The sequence below is a fragment of the Sminthopsis crassicaudata genome, chromosome 1, assembly GCF_048593235.1.
Source record: "Sminthopsis crassicaudata isolate SCR6 chromosome 1, ASM4859323v1, whole genome shotgun sequence".
Lineage (NCBI taxonomy): Eukaryota > Metazoa > Chordata > Mammalia > Dasyuromorphia > Dasyuridae > Sminthopsis > Sminthopsis crassicaudata.
In genome coordinates this window covers 628,447,975-628,467,740 of record NC_133617.1, presented here as the reverse complement: position 1 = coordinate 628,467,740, position 19,766 = coordinate 628,447,975, and the positions used below count along the sequence as shown (strand labels likewise).

General features: G+C 38.1%; 1 protein-coding gene across 1 annotated transcript in view; it reads right to left on the bottom strand.

The window, feature by feature from the left end:
* Positions 1 to 19,766, bottom strand: part of GSG1L (GSG1 like) — a 370,570-nt gene that overhangs the window by 264,444 nt on the left and 86,360 nt on the right. The window lies entirely within an intron of this gene.

Below are 19,766 nucleotides of genomic sequence, written 5' to 3'. Positions count from 1 at the left end.
TTCCTTTCTTTAAAAATACTAAAGAACCCGCAGGTAAGTGGGCAAATGGTTCAAAATTCTCCCCATGATCCAATCCAAATAATTATGCTTTATAACATTCATATAATGCTTTACAATTCACAAAACAATTTATAATTATTATCTCATTTACTCCTCATAACAACTCTATGAGATACATGCTGATCCTTATTTTATAGATGAGGAAACTGAAGCAGGTTTGGTTAAGTGACTTACCCAGCACAGATTTGAACTCAGGTTTGCTGACTCTAGAGCCAGTGCTCTTTGTCTTGTGCGATCCAGCTGCCAATCACATAAACACTGAGTACATACAGCCACCAGCTTCCTCAAAGGTGCCGCCATCACATTTAACATGGCAACTGTCTACATAAATCATTTCCTGCCCATCAAATTACCGTCCTCCACATCTCTTCTTTGGTCATACTTATCCATCCCTGATACTGCTATTTTTACATTTAGATTTATTAAGTGAGGAAAATACATTTAAAATGTTTATACGCTAATGTAATACACTAAGTGCTGCATGAAAATATGCATTGAAATAGCATGATCTTTCAAAAAGTAGACCCCAGCTCTGCTGCTTATTTGACCTTGGACAAGGACCTTCCTGGGTTTAATAAGACACATACCCAAGCATTAAAATGCTCACCATGTGCCAGGGAGTAAACTAAGTGCTAGGAATACAAACACAAACAAAAAGACAGATTCTTCCCTCAAAGAGCTTGTATTCTGATGAGGGAAGACAGTGGATAAAAGGCTAGGAAGTGGTAGGGTAGGATCCTGAGGAGGCACAGTACAGAAAAAAGCCCTCTGGAGAATCAAGAGTCCACAGAGAGGCAAAGAAGTATGACCGACTTGGATACTCTTCTTAAAATGGGGGTTCTGGGAGGGAATGACCAATCAGGGAAGGAGGGATCTGCTAGGCCAGGAAAGCGTGTAGGGAATAGGGATCTTCTGGGTCATGACAGAGAAATAAGCCCAGAAGGTGAGGAGTGAAGCCCAGAGAAGAATGAATGTCTAAGATCTTTCTAATTGCTCCATTATGTTACTTTCTATGTTTGTTTTGATCCCTCTTTTTTCATTCAGTAGTGTCTACTTGACTCTACTCTTTTATGCCTCATTTTCCTTCTCTATAAAATATTCTCTAAAGTTTATGCTGCTAGTATCTATCCAACCAATCCTTTCAGTGACTTAAATCATATACTCCCAAGTTGGTCAAGGAGAGCAAGGGATGTGACTAGAAGAGAGACACACAGAGCTTGGGAGGGATAATGATCGCCATTTGTATAGTGTTTTGAAGCTTGCAAAGCATTACCACATACCCTCATTTGAATCAAATTAGGCTCAGAGAGTTTAATTGACTTAGCGAGGGTCACATAGATTCTAGTAGCAGAATGGGATTTCAAATGAGTTCAGTAACAAGTTCAACATTTCCAACTCAGTATTCTTTTCATTGCACTTTCATCTCCCTGACTTCAGGGGTCAAACATACAACCCATCTGGGGACAGAAACCAGGTTATGTATTTAATAAAATAAATAAAATTACAATAGTGTAGAGGACTGCAGATATTGCGGGATCTGAGAAAAGTATACTTGAAGCAAAGATACTTACAGCAGGGTGTTAACTCAGTGTGATGAATGAGATGATAGTTCTCTAGTACTTAGTACTTAGTATGGTGATGTAATGGTTCTCTAGTTCACACATACATAGTATGCCATAATGATGTGATCATACCAAGGTATTTAAGGACTGAGAAAACTGGAAATAGAGACATTCCATTTTTCACATCCTCCTGGTGGCTCTCCTGCCTCCTCCACTCCTCCACTAAGACATTGGTCTTGAGATCCTCCAGAGAGCCAGTCCAGACATTACACAATGGAACCTAGAGAATGTTAACATGTGGCTTTCAATATGGCTTAGTGGCCCCTGTTTCTATTTAAGCAGGTTGCCACTACTTTATACCAAGCTACCTGACTAGCCAATCATAGCTTAGGGGAAGAGTTTAGTTTTAGAGACATAACTAGTTGATGCAGTAACACATTCATTGCCTGAAAGGGAGCAAATTGTGCAATATAAATCATTTGGATCCCTACTCTAATCATTTTGGTATAATTGCATGGAATAGTTCTATGTATTATTAGGCTCCTGAACCCTGAATTGTAGATTATAAATTCACTTGTTTAATCATAGGAAACAAACTAAAGGCCCTCCACCCTTGTTTTTCCTTGTCATGGTGACCAAGTCCAGTGTGACAGAGGTGATGAAATTTCATAGAAAGTCCTCCAATTTATTTCTGTAGTTTCGGATCACTCTTCTTGTCCAACATGAGCAGGTAATCATCTTATAACCTCTTACGAGCACTTAGTGGATGGAGATGCGCCCTGATCTAACCCTGAGACCCCTGTAACTGACATGCCATTTCTAGTGGATGTATCAGTTTTTGGCCTGCAAAGGAAGATCTATCAACCAATGGGATTCTGAACTTTGTATAGCCTGTTTAGACTGTTCAGGTATCAAATCTGGTATCAAACCTTAAAGAATAAGGCATCGAAAGCAGAAAACATCTCAAAATTAGAGGAAGATCTGGGGTCCACTTTATTGGAGGGAATGGATTCATTAGTAAGTGCCATTGACTCAGAATGCTGTTTCAGTCTCTTTTATTATATGTTGGACAATTTTAATCCTCACATAACAAATAGCTTTGGGAAACTCAGATTGCCCTCCTGCTACAAAGTAGGGACATACAGCTTTTTGCTCCGAGATGCTCTATGATTGGGTGCTTAGAAGACTAGAATATTTAGCTAGGAAGGAAGCAGCTTTTCCTGTCCCTGTTTAGCTCTTATCTGGTGATACATGATACAGAGTTGCTACAATACTGGTAGAAGAAGGGGTGGGGAGGAGGAGAAAAAAAAAGGAGGTTAAAAGATGTGAAATAGATCAAAAGAGGATAGGAGAGGACAAGAAAGGAAAGGAAGAGAAATGAACAAATTTGACTAGAGAGAAAAGGAAAAGATAGAGAAAATAATGAGAAAGTAAAGGGAGGGAGACAACTAGACATAGTTTAAGCAAGAAGAAGGGAAGGGAGATAAGAGGAAGGCAGGAATAAGAGAGAGAGAAGGGACAAAGAGAAAAGGAGAAGAAAGGAAGGAGGAGGAAAAAGGAGGGGGAAAGAGAGAAAGAGGGAGAACCAAAGAGAGGTGGAAAGAGAATATTACATAACTTGAGAGGCTAAGAGGAGGGAGAGAAGATGGAGGCAAGAAAGGAAAATGGGAAAGATAAGAAAATTTGGAGGGTGAAAAAAAGGCAAAACATAAGAGATGAAGAAAGGAGAGGGAAAATGGGAAGGATGGGGATAGCCAAGATTTACACTGATTCCAGCAAAGCCGACAAAGGAGCTTCAAGTTGACTTTTGTCAATTAAAACAATTTGTTGCTATTCAGTCATTCCAGTAGTATCCTACTCTTTGTGATCCCATGGACCTCTGTTTGCAGGCTTTTCTTGGCAAAGATCCTGGACTGATTTGTCATTTCCTTCTACAGAGATTAAGGGACAAAGCAATTTGCCTAGGACATTTCTTAGGCTTTATTTGAAGTCAAGTCTTCCTGATTTCAAGTCCAACAATCTAGCTCCTCTTAAAATAATAGTGACACATTATCCACACAGTGCATAGAAATTATGCCGGTTTTAAAGTATAGCTCAAAGCTTCTCAAACTGTGATTCACGACCCTATAAAGGGTCTCATAACTGAATGTGAGGGTCATAAAATTATGATTTATCAGCAAATGTTTGATTTATATACTTATTTTATACACCTATACACTTGGTCACATAAAAATTTCTCAGGTGAAAAGGGATGAGGAGTGGGAAAAGTTTAAGAAGCTCTGGTTTAGATTACTAAAAAAAACATGATCAAGAAATTTAGAATTCTTATCTCAAGTCAATTCAGTATATTTCCCCCCACTTTAACAGACGGTCATTGATGACTGTAATAGCCAAGATAATTCTTCACTTATTCATCAGTCATCTGGTGATGAGCTTCTCTGAACTTGGCTAGAATGATCCTAAATTGAAAGCCAGTGTCCATTATAAATCCATATTCAAATCCCTTCCAGCTTGGCAAAAAACTACCAGTGTTTGCCTTCTCTGAGCATAGCTTTCAAGAACCCAGGATTAACAACTCCCTACCATTAAAAGGCTTTGTAAAAACACTTTATGAAAAAGACATATGTACAGTTTGTGAAAGAGAAAGAAAGAGTCACTAGTTAAGATAAACTAGACATTTTCCTGATTTTAATTTCATGGGGAGATTCCATGGAGCAGGTAAGGCACCTCTGTTCTGTAAAGAACAAGGTCAGCTGTTCAGTAAGTTAAAAGGAGGAATTGATTACAAGGATGAAGAGGGAAAGAAGACAAAGACTCATAATGTGTCATGAAACAGAAGAAAGGGAGATCAGTGAGTAAGCAAAGGCATTTGCTGAAATATCATAGTAGGAAAACAAAACATCTCCCATATTAATCTGGGGGCACACTTTCACACAGATACATACAGCATCAGTGGGAAGAGTTTATGGGTAAAATTCACAAGTACAAACATGCATAATTAGAGAAAGTAAATAGTCAATGCATGTGCAAAGCAAATCAATTCACAACTCAAACTGAACTGCTTCTGCTGACCTTGATTTTTCAGTCCCTGCCAATCCCTGCTCTGTGCATTTCACCAGATGCTTCGCCTATTTTATTGCTTTGCTATCATCACCACTGCCTTTAGTTTGGGACTCAGCTAGCTTTCCAACTTAGGAACTGAAAAAAAACACAGAACTATTATTTTAGGTCCAGCAGGAGTCCCACCTTTGGGATCTGTCATCTACTCAGCAAGAGTCCAGTTTAAGGGAGGCAAGGTGTGGGCAAGGAGAAACAACTCATACTGCTGATGCTGCTGGTCATTGATGCCCTTGCTCTGCTTCTGCTGACCTTGATCTCTCAGTCTCTGCAGAACACTGCTTGAGGCTTGTTTGTGGTCACCTTTGCCTCTAGCTGAAATCCTAGCCTAAGGTGCTGCAGTGCCTTTTCCTCAAAAGAAAAAAAAAAAAAAAAAAAAAGCAGAACCTTTTCCTTGGATTCAGCAGGAGCATCCCCAGGTTCCTTGCCCCAGGTTTGTTTGTGCTTGTTCTTTCTGTCTGTGCTCTTTCTTTCTCTCGGCCTCCCCACTCCTCTTGCCCCCTCTCTCTTTTTCCTTCCCTCCTTCCGTCTCTCTCTCCCTCTTTTCTTTTCCTCCTCCTCTCCTCTTCTCCCCTTCTCCCTCCTTCTCTGTGTGTGTGTCTCTCTCTGTGTCTCTGTCTCTGTGTCTCTCTGTCTTTCTCTATCCCTCCCTCCATCTTCCTCCCCTCCCCATCCCCCAACAATTCCATATATTAACAAACCCACACAGCACAGGATTCTGTCCACTGAACACAACAGGCAGAAAAAGAACAGACTCTAAAGAGCTTGATTCTGTCTCTATAGCTAGTTCTTATTTCAACTTTCCATACAGCACAATTCTAGTAAGCTTGACTAATTCATTTTAAAACACTTAACCCTTCCAATTCACCGCATCAGTGTGTGGAACAGCAATGACTCCAACCCAAATTAAAATTAGAGACTCTTAAGATTAAAAAAGCAAAAAGAATTTATTATGATTTCTCGAGAAAGGGCAATTCCTAACAGACAGGTGTCATCAGTAAAGCAAGTGCAAACTGCAAACTGCAAAACACAAGAGAATATAGATCCTAACCAGAAGCCTTACCCTACCTTTTCTCCCATCGCCTGGGGAAGTTCAGGCTTACATCCTAAAAGACAAATCTATCCCAGAAACAAAAGAATACTAGTAAATAACAAGCTCTTTACTCATTAAGTACTTAAATGCTAATTAAGAGGTGGGGAGGGGGGACAGAAGATAACTGATACTATAGCTTTTAGCTATTGTTCAACTTGTAATCGAAAAGTTTCAAGTCACAATTAGGGCACAGATCAAGGCCACATTCTTATGAGAAATCTTCACAAAGTTTATCTCATTCATCGTTTAGATGGAGGAGAAAAAGACACCAGTGTAGGTATGAAGTCTTAACCAATCCTCAACTTTTTTTCCTACTCTTTTCATATATAAATAAACTATTCAAGGTCTGAACAGAGGACACTCCTATCTCATTTACTCTGTTATTTCCCCATTACATCTAGTAATTTCAGGGAGATTCAATTGATGAAAGGTCCCTAAATCAGCCCCTTCCTATGCTAGTAACAATCCAATGTAGGCATTAAACTAGGTTATCATAGCGAAAGGACAAATCTGTTGTTTTTCAGTTCTGCCTGACTCTTCATGATCCCATTTGGGATTTCCTTAGCAAAGATACTGGCGTAATTTGCCATTTCTTTCTCAAGCCCATTTTACAGTTAAGGAAACTGAGGCAAACAGGGGTAAGTGATTTGCCCAAGGTTACACAATTATTAAGTGTCAGAGTCAGGATTTGAACTCAGGCAGATGAATCTTCCTAACTAATGGCGCTTTATCCATTGTGCCCGGACTGGTGCTCTATCCACTATAACACCTAGTTGTCCCCCAAAAAGAGGTTGGAACTCAGCTGAAAAATGATAAAGCCCTTAATGACACAGATAGGTGATAGAGAACTGGACCTGGAATCAAGAAAACCTAAATTCAAATCCACTCAGATCCTTATTAGCTGGGTGACCCAGGGAAAATCACATGGCCTCTGTTGTATTGCCAGAGAAACTGTGGCAAGATAGAGATTAGAGAGTTTTTAATATTTTATTTGGAGTTCTGAAAGGGAGAGATTTTCTGGGACTAAAGGATCCATTTTGGTCCCAGGGGTAATGTCTTAAAGCATTCAGCATCAGCTTGGAATGTGAGATTCCAATGAATTATATATGGCTCTAAGCCATCAGGGGAGACAAAGGCAGGGGGTGCAGTCTGAGCATTGGTAAACGGTGGGAATTTCCAGGCAGGGACCATCAATCCGGTTCTGATAGGGTAGGGGTAGGACCATAAATTCTGATAAACTGGGAGTAAAGGAGGTAGTCGGCTAGAGGCAGAAAGTCTGGAACTTAGAGACAGAGGATGTCTATTAGGTATCTGAGATAGGACAGCTGGAGTTTTATCTTTTGGAATGCCAGAGTGTATTTTACAGCCCTAATTATCTCAGCCCTAATGAACAGGAAAGGGGGGGGGGGGTTGCAACCAGGGGGATTGAGGCAGAACAATTAAGGAACTTAGGCAAAACCATTTAGGGAAACTGAGGCAGGACAATTTAGGGAATTGTGACACAACATTCTCTGCCTCAATTTCCTCAACCATGAAATGGAGATAAAAATAGCACCTAGTTTCCAGAATTATTGTGAAGGTCAAAGGGCATAATATTTGTAAAACACTTAGTGAAGATTTCTTAAGCAGGTTATAGGAGAGTAATTCAAAATATGAAAAATTCACAACAGACAATATCATAGAAAGACCTTTATTGATAGAAGAAATCAAAATGATGAAGCAGTAGGCTTTGAGTGAAAGGGGCTCTTTAAAATTCGGAGGGAAGGGGACGTAAGGGCAGGATCTAGAGTTAGAGAGGAGTTCTGGAGAGTTCTAGTCAAGAAGAAACTCATATGCATGTTAGGTCTATGTGAGCAACTACATGAGGAAACAGTTGAATAAGCCTTAGATATGCTAGCAAGACAGTCCCAGGAATAGTCTCCCTTTGTGTGTGATAAGATTGACAACAGGAACAGGATGGGCTCAGTTAAAATTCACATTCTTTTTGACAATAGTGACTGGATGGCCTGGTTAAAGTTTACATCATTCCTGCAAAGTCACATTACTTAGCACTGTACCTGACACATAGTAGTCACTTAATAAATGTTTGTTTCCTTCCCTCTTTAGATATGTCTCTATAGGGACTATCAAGCCAGAAGAGAGATAAATGAATCTATGGAGTAAAATCTCTTAACCTGAGTTCCATGAACTGTTTTTTTTTTTTTTTTTCACAAAATGTGATAACTATATTTCAGTATAATTTGTATATTATTTTATGCATTTAAAAGAAACGTTCCGAGAATGGAATGACAAAATTTCGGCAGATTGGCAAGAGGGTCTTCAACCTCAAAAAAGTTAAAGAATCCCTACCAAGGTAGAAGAATGATCAGAACGTTTGTTTTACAATTGATTATAAAAAACAAAACAAAACAAAACTTCCTAACAATTTGACCACAGATTCCTTAAATCAAATTCCAAAATTATTCACAAATCCAAGGGAATTTTAAGTGACTGATCAGAAAGTTCAAACAATCTGGTTTATTGTTGTTCAATCATTTCAGTCACATTTGACTCTCTGTAATCCCATTTGACAAAGGTACTGGAGTGGTTTGTCAGTTTCTTCTACAGCATTTTTTTTTTTTGTACAGAAGAAACTGAGGCAAATGGTTAGTGCACATAATTATAAGTGTCTGAGGCAGGATTTGAAATGAAAAAGTCTTCCTGATTCCAAACCCAATGCTGCTTTAGTAGGAGAGATTAAAAGATCCAAGTGTATTTAAACTTAATTAAGTAATAAATTAAAGAAAATAGTTTCATAGAATAATGTAAATGGTACAAAACACTATAAGATATGAGGGAGAGATGACTATTAAGTGAGTGGATCAGAGAAGACATAAAAAATGCAATTGAGTTGAGCTTTTGGGTATATAGGGCATTCACACACAGAAATTAGGGGTAGAAGAGCAAAGATATAAGTAATAATGTAAATATTTGGAGCATTTACAAAAAGAAGTGCAGGTTGTGTGAAGTAGAAAAAAAATTTCCAGTTAAAGTGTAGCATAGAGTCTGTAGCAGGGGATTCATTTAAAATAAATTTAGAAAGGTATTTTTCAGTGAGTGTGAGTGGCCATGAATACCAGCTTTAGAGTTTCAAATTATATTTTGTAGTCAAAAGTCAATAATCAATAAATATGTAAGTTTCCTACTAGTGTTGGGCACTGTTCTCAGTACTGGGATAGGATACAGAAAAGGAAGGATAGTCCCTGCCCTCAAGGAGTTTACAATCTAAGGATACTGAAAGAAAACTGAAAAAGTAGGAGGCGTTGAAGTTACTAGGTGTGGGCCATGGGGGAGAAGTCAAAGAGTACAACCCAGCAGGAAATAGAATGGGCAGTTGGGAGCTGATCAAAGTTTGTGAGCATTGAAGTGGCATAATAAGCCATGTGCATTAGGAATATTAATCTGACAACTAACTGGATGAAGGATGGATTGCAGATGTCAGAGCCTGGAAATGGAGAGTCCATTTAGAAAGCTATTGTACCAGTACAGGTAAGAGACAATGAGGGCTTGATTTAAAGTGGTGACAGGAGGAAGGTTAAAATGTAGACAGATGCAAAAAAAAAAAAATGTGGCAAAGACAGAACCCTTTTTGTGAGAGAAATGCTTTTGTGATTAAGTGGCTGATAAGGAGTAAAAGTGGAATTCAGAAAAGGAAGTCAAAAGCTCAAAAAGAGATATTCCTTTCACCAGAATATGAGGATTGTGGGCCCTAGTGAATGCTCCATCAAAGAAGACACAAGAGAAATAGAAGATGAGTTTTGAAAATTTGTGAGAAATTATAGCAAAAAGAATTCAGTCCTGGGGACCACCAGAGAACAAAGAAGGTGACCTTCCAGGGCACTTCTCCATCTAATCTCTTGTATTCTGTTTACAAAAATTGATAATTTTCCTAAGCTTCAGAGAGACTCCCCTGAATCCAAGCAAGGCAGTTGTCCAAGGCATTATGATAACAATCAAGCAGACATTTTGAAATCTAAATTACTTCTATTTGCACTTAACAGATTAGTCTAAGAAATGAAAGTTGGTCACTATTTAGAGTTAATAAACTATGCTGGAAGAATATGTAGGGGTGAGACTACCCAGACAACTAATTACCTGAAAGATAATCTTGACTAATTGGAATTTGAGCAACCAGAGCAATTATTAAATGTTGCTATCCTTTAGAACAGTCCTCAACTAGACTTGGGATTTAATTACCTTTAATAAGATCTCATAATTAGAGGGATCTAGAGATTTAGAAATAAAAGAGCTAATATAAAATGCCTCCCCCACTGCGGGATGATGGAAAGAACTCTAGAGCAGGATTGAAGAAATTTGCGTTCTAGTCCAAGTTTCTGCCACTAACTACTTCGTGATCTGGCAGGATTTTTATTCTCTCTAAGCCTCCATTTCCTTACCGAAAAACAAAGGGGATGAACTAGATTGATCATTTGTTCATATATTTATTGAGTTTCTGCTGTGTGAGAGCAATGAAAGGATCACATAATCTGTAGGACCCTTTGAAGTCATCTTGTACAAAATCTGCCTCAAATCCTAAATATACATATTGACCTTATATCCTTGCCCATATAAATCCCTCATAAGTGTTTGTCTGGTTTAACGGAAGACCTTTAGGATTACCTCCTGAGGCAGGCAGGTCACTCCTTACAAAGATGAATCAGGATGAGAACCCTGCTCTCTGGAGGAGTAAAATATTATTCCTGCCTTCAAGGAGCTTACACTCTAGTGCTAGAAGAAAAGAAATGGGCTGATTTGAATTTCTCCCAGACATAAAGCTAACATGCACTTAGAATAAGACTTCAAGGTTTTCCTCATAACTACCTTGGGAAGTAAGTAATATAAGAGTATAGATTATCTCCATTATTCAAGTAAGGAAACTAAGGCCCAGAAAAGTGATGTGACCTGACTAAGAGCACATGGTTAGTAAAGAAGAGAGCCAGGATACAAACCCTGGGATTCTGAGTCTGATTCTGAGTCCTGCTAGTACACTCCACTGTCTCATGGGTGACTGATATTGTTCATGGTTTCTGAGCTACCTTCCAGCTCTCAGATTCTATGGGATTTTTGCAGAAAGGCAAGGCAGACTTTTATAGTTCTGGGAAAGAACTATAAAATAAGGTAGTACGAACAGATTTCTTGAAAGAAATGGGGTGCAGCAGCAGAAAGCAAGGACTAAGAATTAGAAAAGCCAATGATGAAAATCCTTGTCCTGTTGTAGAAACAGGACTCTGCAGGGATGCTAGGTTCTGTGATGACCTTGCATTCTGGAGAAGTAAATCCCACCACCAGATTCTGTTGTCAAGCTCTAGGGCTGCTTTGGAAGTGAGTTTCTCTTTTGCTTTTTTTCTGCTGAACATGTTCTGATCTATTCACATTTTGGTTCTATGGCATCAATCAATAAAATGTACTAAATAAATTAAGTGAACAGTGGAATTGTAAATCGATTTCAGGCGTAGAAGGGAAAGAGTAAGGGAACCAACAAGAGACTATTATAGGAATTGAAGTGAGAAATGATTCACGCAAGAATCAAGATTGTGGCGGCAGAACCCATCATATTGTTACACATTTCTGAAATATTAAATAAATGAAACATACAAGCTTTGGAAATTGTTTCACAAAAATTGCAGGCTAGGGGCTTCTGGAATCCCCAGCTCACTTGGAAACAGGTAAGATAGATGAGTCAAAGTATTTTTAAAGTTCAGTTCTAACTGGCTGGTTTCACACATACACAGCAAGGTCTCCAGCTAAAGTAAATATCCAAAATCCATCTCGGCCAGTGCCTGCCTCCCCTTTCCATTAGCTTTACAGGCAAACTCACATTTATTACCAGGTAGTAGAAGCAGGATCTGTGCCCCAAAATGGGCAGAGGTCCTCAACAGAAAATGATTGACATGGTCCATTTCATCAGGCACAATTCCTCTATTAGACTGAATGCCAGGTTCCACAGGCTCAACTGCTTTCTATGTGGATGACTCTAAACAAATCACTAGCTTCTTCTGGAAGCTTCATAGAAACACAGAATATCAGAATTGGGAAAGGACCTTCAGATCATCTAGTTCATTTAATAGACAGAATTGAAGTTCAGATTGATGAACTGATTCATCCAACTTAAATGGCAGAGTTTTAAAATCCAGATTTTTTTTATTTCCATCACTATGTTCCTTTCTTAATTATGATCCAATTTGTTAAATGATGGAGAAAGGAGATTTTCTTTTGGGATTATTGTGGCGGTCTGAGATTCCTGCCAAATTATTTGAACATTTCCACAATAGACACGGGGAAGGGAACACTGCAAAAGGGTCTTTAAATTCCCCCGTAAGAAGGATCAATTATTTACTTTTCCAAGTGTAGAAGAGTTGGTCTTTGATCATCCTCACCCAGCCCAGAATGGAAATAAGCCATTAAAATATCCCTTTGAGATGTGGAAATACCTTTCTCTAATGGAATTAAAAGGAGAACCTTCATTGGACAAGCACATAATCAGATATTCTCTAGATAAGTTTTTTAAGCAACCAAGTCCTTAGGATAGGAGCTCATGTACACTTTGTGAAAGTTCTGGCAAGAGTTCTCTCACCCTAACACTCAAATATCTCTAAAGGGGATTTACCCACTCGGAAAAAGGCACCGAGAGAGTTCAGGGCCCACTTGAGGGAGAAAAAATACTCCAAGTAGTAATAGATAGAGACAGTTACTGAAGGAAGAAATAGGAGCTCTGGCAGTAGAGAAGAGAGCTGACTGGAGAAAAGTAGACATGAGGAACCTAAAAGAACAACCTATTAACAGAAATACTACACTTAAGGAGAGTTGTGTGAGAATTCTATGACGAGAGAAAGGGCTTCCAAGTCCTGTAGTACCAGGAGTGATAAGTTGCCTTCCCTTCCCTCTCTTCCCCTTCCCTCTTCTTCTACTTCTCTTTCTCTCCCCTACCCCTCTTTCTTCTATCCTCTCTCTCCATCTGTCTCTCTCTCTCTATCTTTCTCTCCTACATACACACACATAGGTATATATGTATATCTCAATTTATTAAATTCCTACTAAGGTATTCTACCAGGCAAAAATATTAAGTATTAAAGTGTATATCCCTCACTATATATTAATGAACTGACATGGCTTATAAATACATCTATTGTGAGTTTTTTCAGCATGATTCCGTTCCTCAAAGCCTGCATTGTGCAAAATCAAGGACATTTGGTGTGAAACTTACCCTGCTTTCATGGCTGTTTCTTTTTTATGTATTTGTATTTACCTTCCCCCATCCTCCACTCACATCAACCTTGTTTTAATGGAAACAGGTGGAAATAACTAGTACTGCCAGTTAAATATATTCCAATTTATTCTCCTACAAAACTCTCATTTGACATTTAAAACCTTTCACAATCTGGCTGCAACCTATCTTTCCTGACTGATTGCACATTACTCCCCTTCATAAACTTTATATTCCTGTCATATTTGAGAACTTTTTGTTTCCTACACATGACATCCCATCTTACATATCTATACTTCTGCACATGCTATCCCACCAATGCCTGGAAAGTTCTCCCTCTTTATCTCAGTCTAGATAACTTTAATGAACAATGTAGGTGCCCTTTCTTACAGGATACCTTTCCTGATCCCCTCTGTGATTGGTGTTCATGCCCCTCTCCACCCCATGAAAGATTTTATATTTATGCTTTATATATTGTGTAAACAATCTAAGTACATATTGTTTCCCCAAGTAGAATATAAATTTCCTGAGAGTAAAAATAGTTTTTTTTAATTTCTCTTTGTGTCCTTCTGTGCCTAGAAGGTAGCAGATGCATGATGAATACTTGAGGAATTAAAATTACATTGACTTCTAGAACAACTTCTATCCATGAACTTCATAAGAACCAAAGAGACAATCAAAGCAGTTAATAATCTACTACCCACACTCTACACACTGTACCCTACTGTGCTATCTATGCCTGCTCCCAGAAATCTCAACAGTATTTGTTTCTCCATAGTTCTGTCTGCATTTTGTATCTCTAAAGAAAATGATCCCCTGATCCTGAGATTACCATATGCAGAGATGCACATGTCTGGCATAGAGAACATGACAGTAGAATGGTCTTAGCTAAATCACTCCACCTTTCCAGATCTGTTTCCCCATAGCATAATGAGAGAATTGGACTATAGGGCTTCTAGATCCATTCTAATTTAACATCTGTGATGCAGAAAAAGCATCAGGAATCCCACATCTGCTGCCTATATTCTTCCTGCTGGGCTCAGCAGATGTTTGATTATGCTGGATGGGATCTTGTGGCCATGGAGGAGAGAAGCACAGGTGCCAGAAACCTTCAGTCTTTTAGTCTAGGTCTCCTTTATATTTCACAGAGAAATTGAGGGAAATGGTAATTAAAAAAAATAATGTGATGTAATAAATAGAGGCTTGGATTTAAATCAGGAATATCTGGGAGCAAATCCTGCTTCACTAGCTAAGTGACCCGAAAAAAATTTTGATCTCTCATGTTTTTGTCTTTCTATGTATCCCCAGTGCTTAGCATGGTGCCTGGCAGAGAGAGAGCATTTAATAATTGCTTGTTGATGGATTGGTGTTTCCTCATCTGTAGAAAGGACATACCATCTGTTGTTTGCCCTTCATTCTCCTAGAGAACCATGACATTAGGGAGGTGATGCCATGACATGCAAGTGAATTGGATCAAAGCAAGGATGACCTGTGCAAAGTTAGCAGCCTCACTTTCTCCTTCAGAACCAACTGGATCCAGTGTCAAGATATACATCAGAATGACTGGAAATGACCTTGGATATAGGGGGAGGTCTTGGTCTTTTTAAGCTGAGGTCTTTAACAGGTCTCAGTTTGACTGAGGAAGCATCTATTCAGTCATTAGGCTAGGTAAGAAATGAGGCAAAGAATGGCCTCTTCTACCTAGTGAAAAAAATCAATAACATCTGTAACACCCAACAGAATTGGAATCAAATGGGATAAGCTACTTAAAGTGCTTTCCAGATCTTAAAGTGCCATGTATCTGTTACTATTATCATTAATAATAATGCATTTCTAGGTATTCCAAATCACTATTGATCAGAGAAATACAAATTAAGACAACTCTGAGATACCACTACACACTTGTCAGATTGGCTAGAATGACAGGGAAAGATAATGACAAATGTTGGAGGGTGTGGGAAAACTGGGACACTGATACATTGTTGGTGGAATTATGAATGGATCCAACTATTCTGGAGAGCAACCTGGAACTATGCTCAAAAAGTTATCAAACTGTGTATACCCTTTGATCCAGCAGTGCTACTACTGGGTTTATATCCCAAAGAGATGTTAAAGGAGGGAAAGAGACCCACATGTGCAAAAATGTTTGTGGCAGCCCTTTTTGTAGTGGCAAGAAACTGGAAATTGAATGGATGCCCATTAGTTTGAGAATGGCTGAATAAGATATGGTACATGAATGTTATGTAATATTATTGTTCTGTAAGAAACGACCAATGGGATGAATAGAGAGAGGCTTGGAGAGACTTACATCAACTGATGCTGAGTGAAATGAGCAGAACCAGGAGATCATGATATACTTCAACAACAATACTGCATGAGGATGTATTCTGATGGAAGTGGCCATCTTTGGCAATGAGAGGATCTAATTCAGTTCCAAATGATCAGTGATGGACAGAATCAGCTACACCCAGTGAAAGAACTCTGGGAAATTAGTGTGGACTGTTTGCATTTTTGTTTTCTTCCCAGGTTATTTTTACCTTTCTAAATCCGATTTTTCTTGGGCAATAAGAGAAGTATATGGATCAGAACACATATATTGTATTTAAGATATACTTTAACATGTTTAACATGTATAAGACTGCCTGCCATCTAGGGGAGAGGGTGGAGGGAAGGAGGGGAAAAGACATGATTGCAAAGGACAATGTTGAAAAATTACCCATGCATATGCTCTGTCAATAAAAAGGTATAATAATAAAAATAAAATAAAATAATAATGCATTTCTTCTGTGTCATTAAGCAAATTAGTGCAAAACCCAGAAATTCAAACTCAGATAAAATTCCCTATGAACAGTTTTAAGTTTAAAAACTTAGGTATTATTGTTAAATCCTAAGAGTCCAATCACAAGCCCTGGAAAATATCTATAGACAAACTCCTTTTTTTTTTCCCTTGGCAGGAGAATAGGAATGAAAGTTTCCTATTTATGAGGGCAGATACATGTACATAAACATGTATTCTTCTGCCAGATTTGGACCAGCACTGACAGAACTCTAAAGCAGCTAAGAGAGGAAAGCAAGGCTCTAGAAAGCTCAAAATACAGGGGACAGGCCTTTTAAACTCTTTTCTTAGCTCAAGTCTTTTCAGGGAGCATGAGTTCTAAAATGCAGGTTTCTTAAGAGCCCTGGAGATGAGCAGATCCAAGAGGCTCTCAGCTTCACATGAACCTTTAAGAAGGCCACCAGTTTACAAAGTGAAGGGAGAAAAGTAGTTGATGTTAATATCACATTGACACTTTAGACTCAGCAAGTCTCAAGATCATCTGATCATTGTTAAATTTTCTTCTCCTTCCCACAATTGTCGGTGGTAACAATCCAACAATCACCCAGTCTCCCATTTCTGAAATCTGTGTGTTCTCTTACATGCTGTCTTCTCCCTCAGTTTTCATATCCAATCAGTTGCCAAATCCCATCAATTCTACCTCTACAGGCTCCCTATTCCCATGGCTACCACCCAGTCTCAGATGCCCATCCCCATCACTACTTCAAGGGCTTCCCTTCTCCAACCAATCCATCATAAAGCTGCCGAATATTTCCCATGCATGTATATGGATCCGGTTACATGATTTCTCCGTTCTAGAGGTCCTCTATGATACAAGCTCCTTGAAATGAAAGATTATTTCAGGGATTGGGGGAGTGGAGTTCCTTGAATCCCCAGCAGCCAGCATAAGTGCATGGTGTCCATGAGTGCTTAATAAAGACTTTGCGTGATTAATTGGAATATCCTCTCTTTTCTACTCCACCTCTTGGAATCTTCAAGTCTTAGCTCAAATACCTCTTTTCCTGGTCCCTCGGTTTTCTCCATCCAAATCCTTGAAATCGTTATGTGTTTATGTATTATGTTCCCTAGCCCCAGCCCTACTCCCAGTAAAATGTAAATTCTTCATGGACAGAAACTGTCTTCCTTTTGCTTTTATGCTTCCCTTAGTGTCATGATAAAAGGCTCATCTAATAGAATTGAGTTAAATGAATAGAAGGCAACCTGTAGAAAAAGTGCTAGTTTGGGAGTTAAAGAACCTGTGTGAAATCCCAGATCAGCCAAATATTAGCTCCAAGGCCTTAGAGTCACTTAATCCCTTTTGGGGTTTTTTTCATCTGGAAAATGAGAAGTTTGGTGAAATATGCCTGTGATCTAACAACCTTCCTCTTATCCAATTCTAGGAGTCTCAAATATCAAGTCTAGAAATGAAACAGGATGAGAAACACAGATAAATTGAGACTCAGGAAAGAAATATTTCAACGATACATCATCTGAAGGCCTCTTCAACAATGACCTATCCTGAATAGCAGATTGATGAAATAAGTTCACAAGAAACAAAAGTCTAAAAACAAAATGACTATAGTAATCCAGTATTTGACAAACCCAAAGATTCCAGCTTCTGGGATCAAAAATTCACTATTAGGCAAAAATTGTTGGGAAAACTGGAAAATAGTGTGCCAGAAACTAGGCATTGGCCAACATTTAACACTATATACCAAGAGAAGTTAAAAAGGGTTCATGATAAGAGATATAAAGGGTGAATCTATCAGCAAATTAGGAAAACAAGGGATAGTCTACCTCTCAGATCTGTGCAGAATAGAGGAATTTATGGCCAAAGAAGAGCTAGAGAATATTGTGAAATGCAAAATGAATAATTTTCATTACATTAAATTTAAAAGTTTTTGCACAAATAAAACCAATGCAACCAGGATTAGAAGGGAAGCAGAAAGCTTGGGGGGGGGGGTTACAGCCAGTGTTCCTGATAAAAGTCTTATTTCTTTTTTTAATTAAAGCTTTTTATTTTCAAAACATATGCATAAACAATTTTTAACACTTACCCCTGAAATACCCTGTGTTCCAAATTTTTCCCTCCCTTCTCCTTACCCCCTACTCCAGATGGCAAGTAATCCAATATGTTAAACATCTGCAATTTCTCTATACATATTTCCACAATTATCATGATGCACATGAAAAATCAGATCAAAAAGAGAAAATAAGAAAGAAAACAAAATGCAAGCAAACAACAACAAAAAAGTGAAAATAGTATGTTGTGATCCACACTCAGTCCCCACAGTCCTCTCTTTGGATGCAAATAACTCTCTTCATCACAAAACCATTTGAAATGGCCTGAATCACCTTGCTATTGAAGAGAGCCATGTCCATCAGAATTGATCACCTTATAATCTTGTTGTTGCTGTGTACAATGTTCTCATGATTCTACTCACTTCACTTAGCATCAGCTCATGTAAGTCTCTCCAGGCCTTTTTGAAATCATCTTGCTGTTCATTTCTTATAGAACAATAATATTCCATAACATTCATGTAACACAATTTATTCAGCCATTCTCCAACTGATGGGCATCTAATCAGTTTCTAGTTTCTTGACACTACAAAAAATGGCTACTACAGGCTAGGCAAGAGTCAATGTTGAAAAGTTATCTGTGCATATGTTTTGAAAATAAAAAATTTTAATAAAAAAGGACTGATACAAACATTTTTACACACATAGTTCCTTTTTCCTTTTTTATGTTTTATTTGGGACACTGCTGAATCAAAGGGTATGACAGTTTGATGGCCCTTTTGGCATAGCTCCAAATTGCTCTCCAGAATGGTTGGATCAATTCATAACTCCACCAACAATGTATCAGTGTCCCAGTTTTCCCACATCCCCTCCAACGTTCATCATTATATTTTTCTATCATCTTAGCCAACTTGAGAGGTGTGAATCAGTACCTCAAGTTGTCTTAATTTGCATTTTTTTGATTAATAGTGATTTAGAGCACTTTTTCATATGACTAGAAGTGGCTTTAATTTCTTCATCTGAAAATTGTCTGTTCATATCTTTTATGAATTTATCAATAGGAGAATGACTTGAATTCTTATAAATTTGAGTCAGTTCCCTATATAGTTAGATATGAGGCCTTTATCAGAACCCCTGCATGTAAATTTTTCCCCAAATTTTATTGCTTCCCTTCTAATCTTATCTTTTTTTTGTTTGTTTGTACAAACATTGATTCAAATTTATTTTGTTTTTTTTGTTTGTACAAAAATTCTTTTTTTGTTTGTACAAAATTTGTTTTTGTTTGCACAAAAATTGATTCAAATTTATAAGAATACAAATATGGAGACTCAATGTAGATCAAAGCAAAGTTTTTCACCTTTTTCTTATTGCTGCTTGCTTGTTTTTTTTCATATTTTTCTTGTGCAACATGATGAATATGGCATATTTAGAAGAATTGTACATATTTAATCTATATCAAATTGCTTGCATGTATTTGGACAAATAAAATACTACCAAAAAATGACCCATCCTTAACTCCTTAGCTTGGAAATTACTTCACTGGATACAAAGAAAAACTATAAATGAATGTACTGGAAACCACACATTTGTCACTCATTCTGAATTCAGATCTACTTTTGCCATTTTAATCTTATGCACTGTCTTTTTTTCTCAACAAGACCCAAGTTGCATGACTAACTTTTAACTGGAAAAAGGTGACTTTGAAATGTGAATGTTACAGATGACCAGTCATTGACACATACCCCTGTCTTTGTCTGCCTTTTGACAAGGTAACTCTGCCATACCAATTATTCCTGAAGTTTCAGACAGAAAGATAAAGGTCAGAAATACCAAGATATACAACAAGGCTGTACTGGG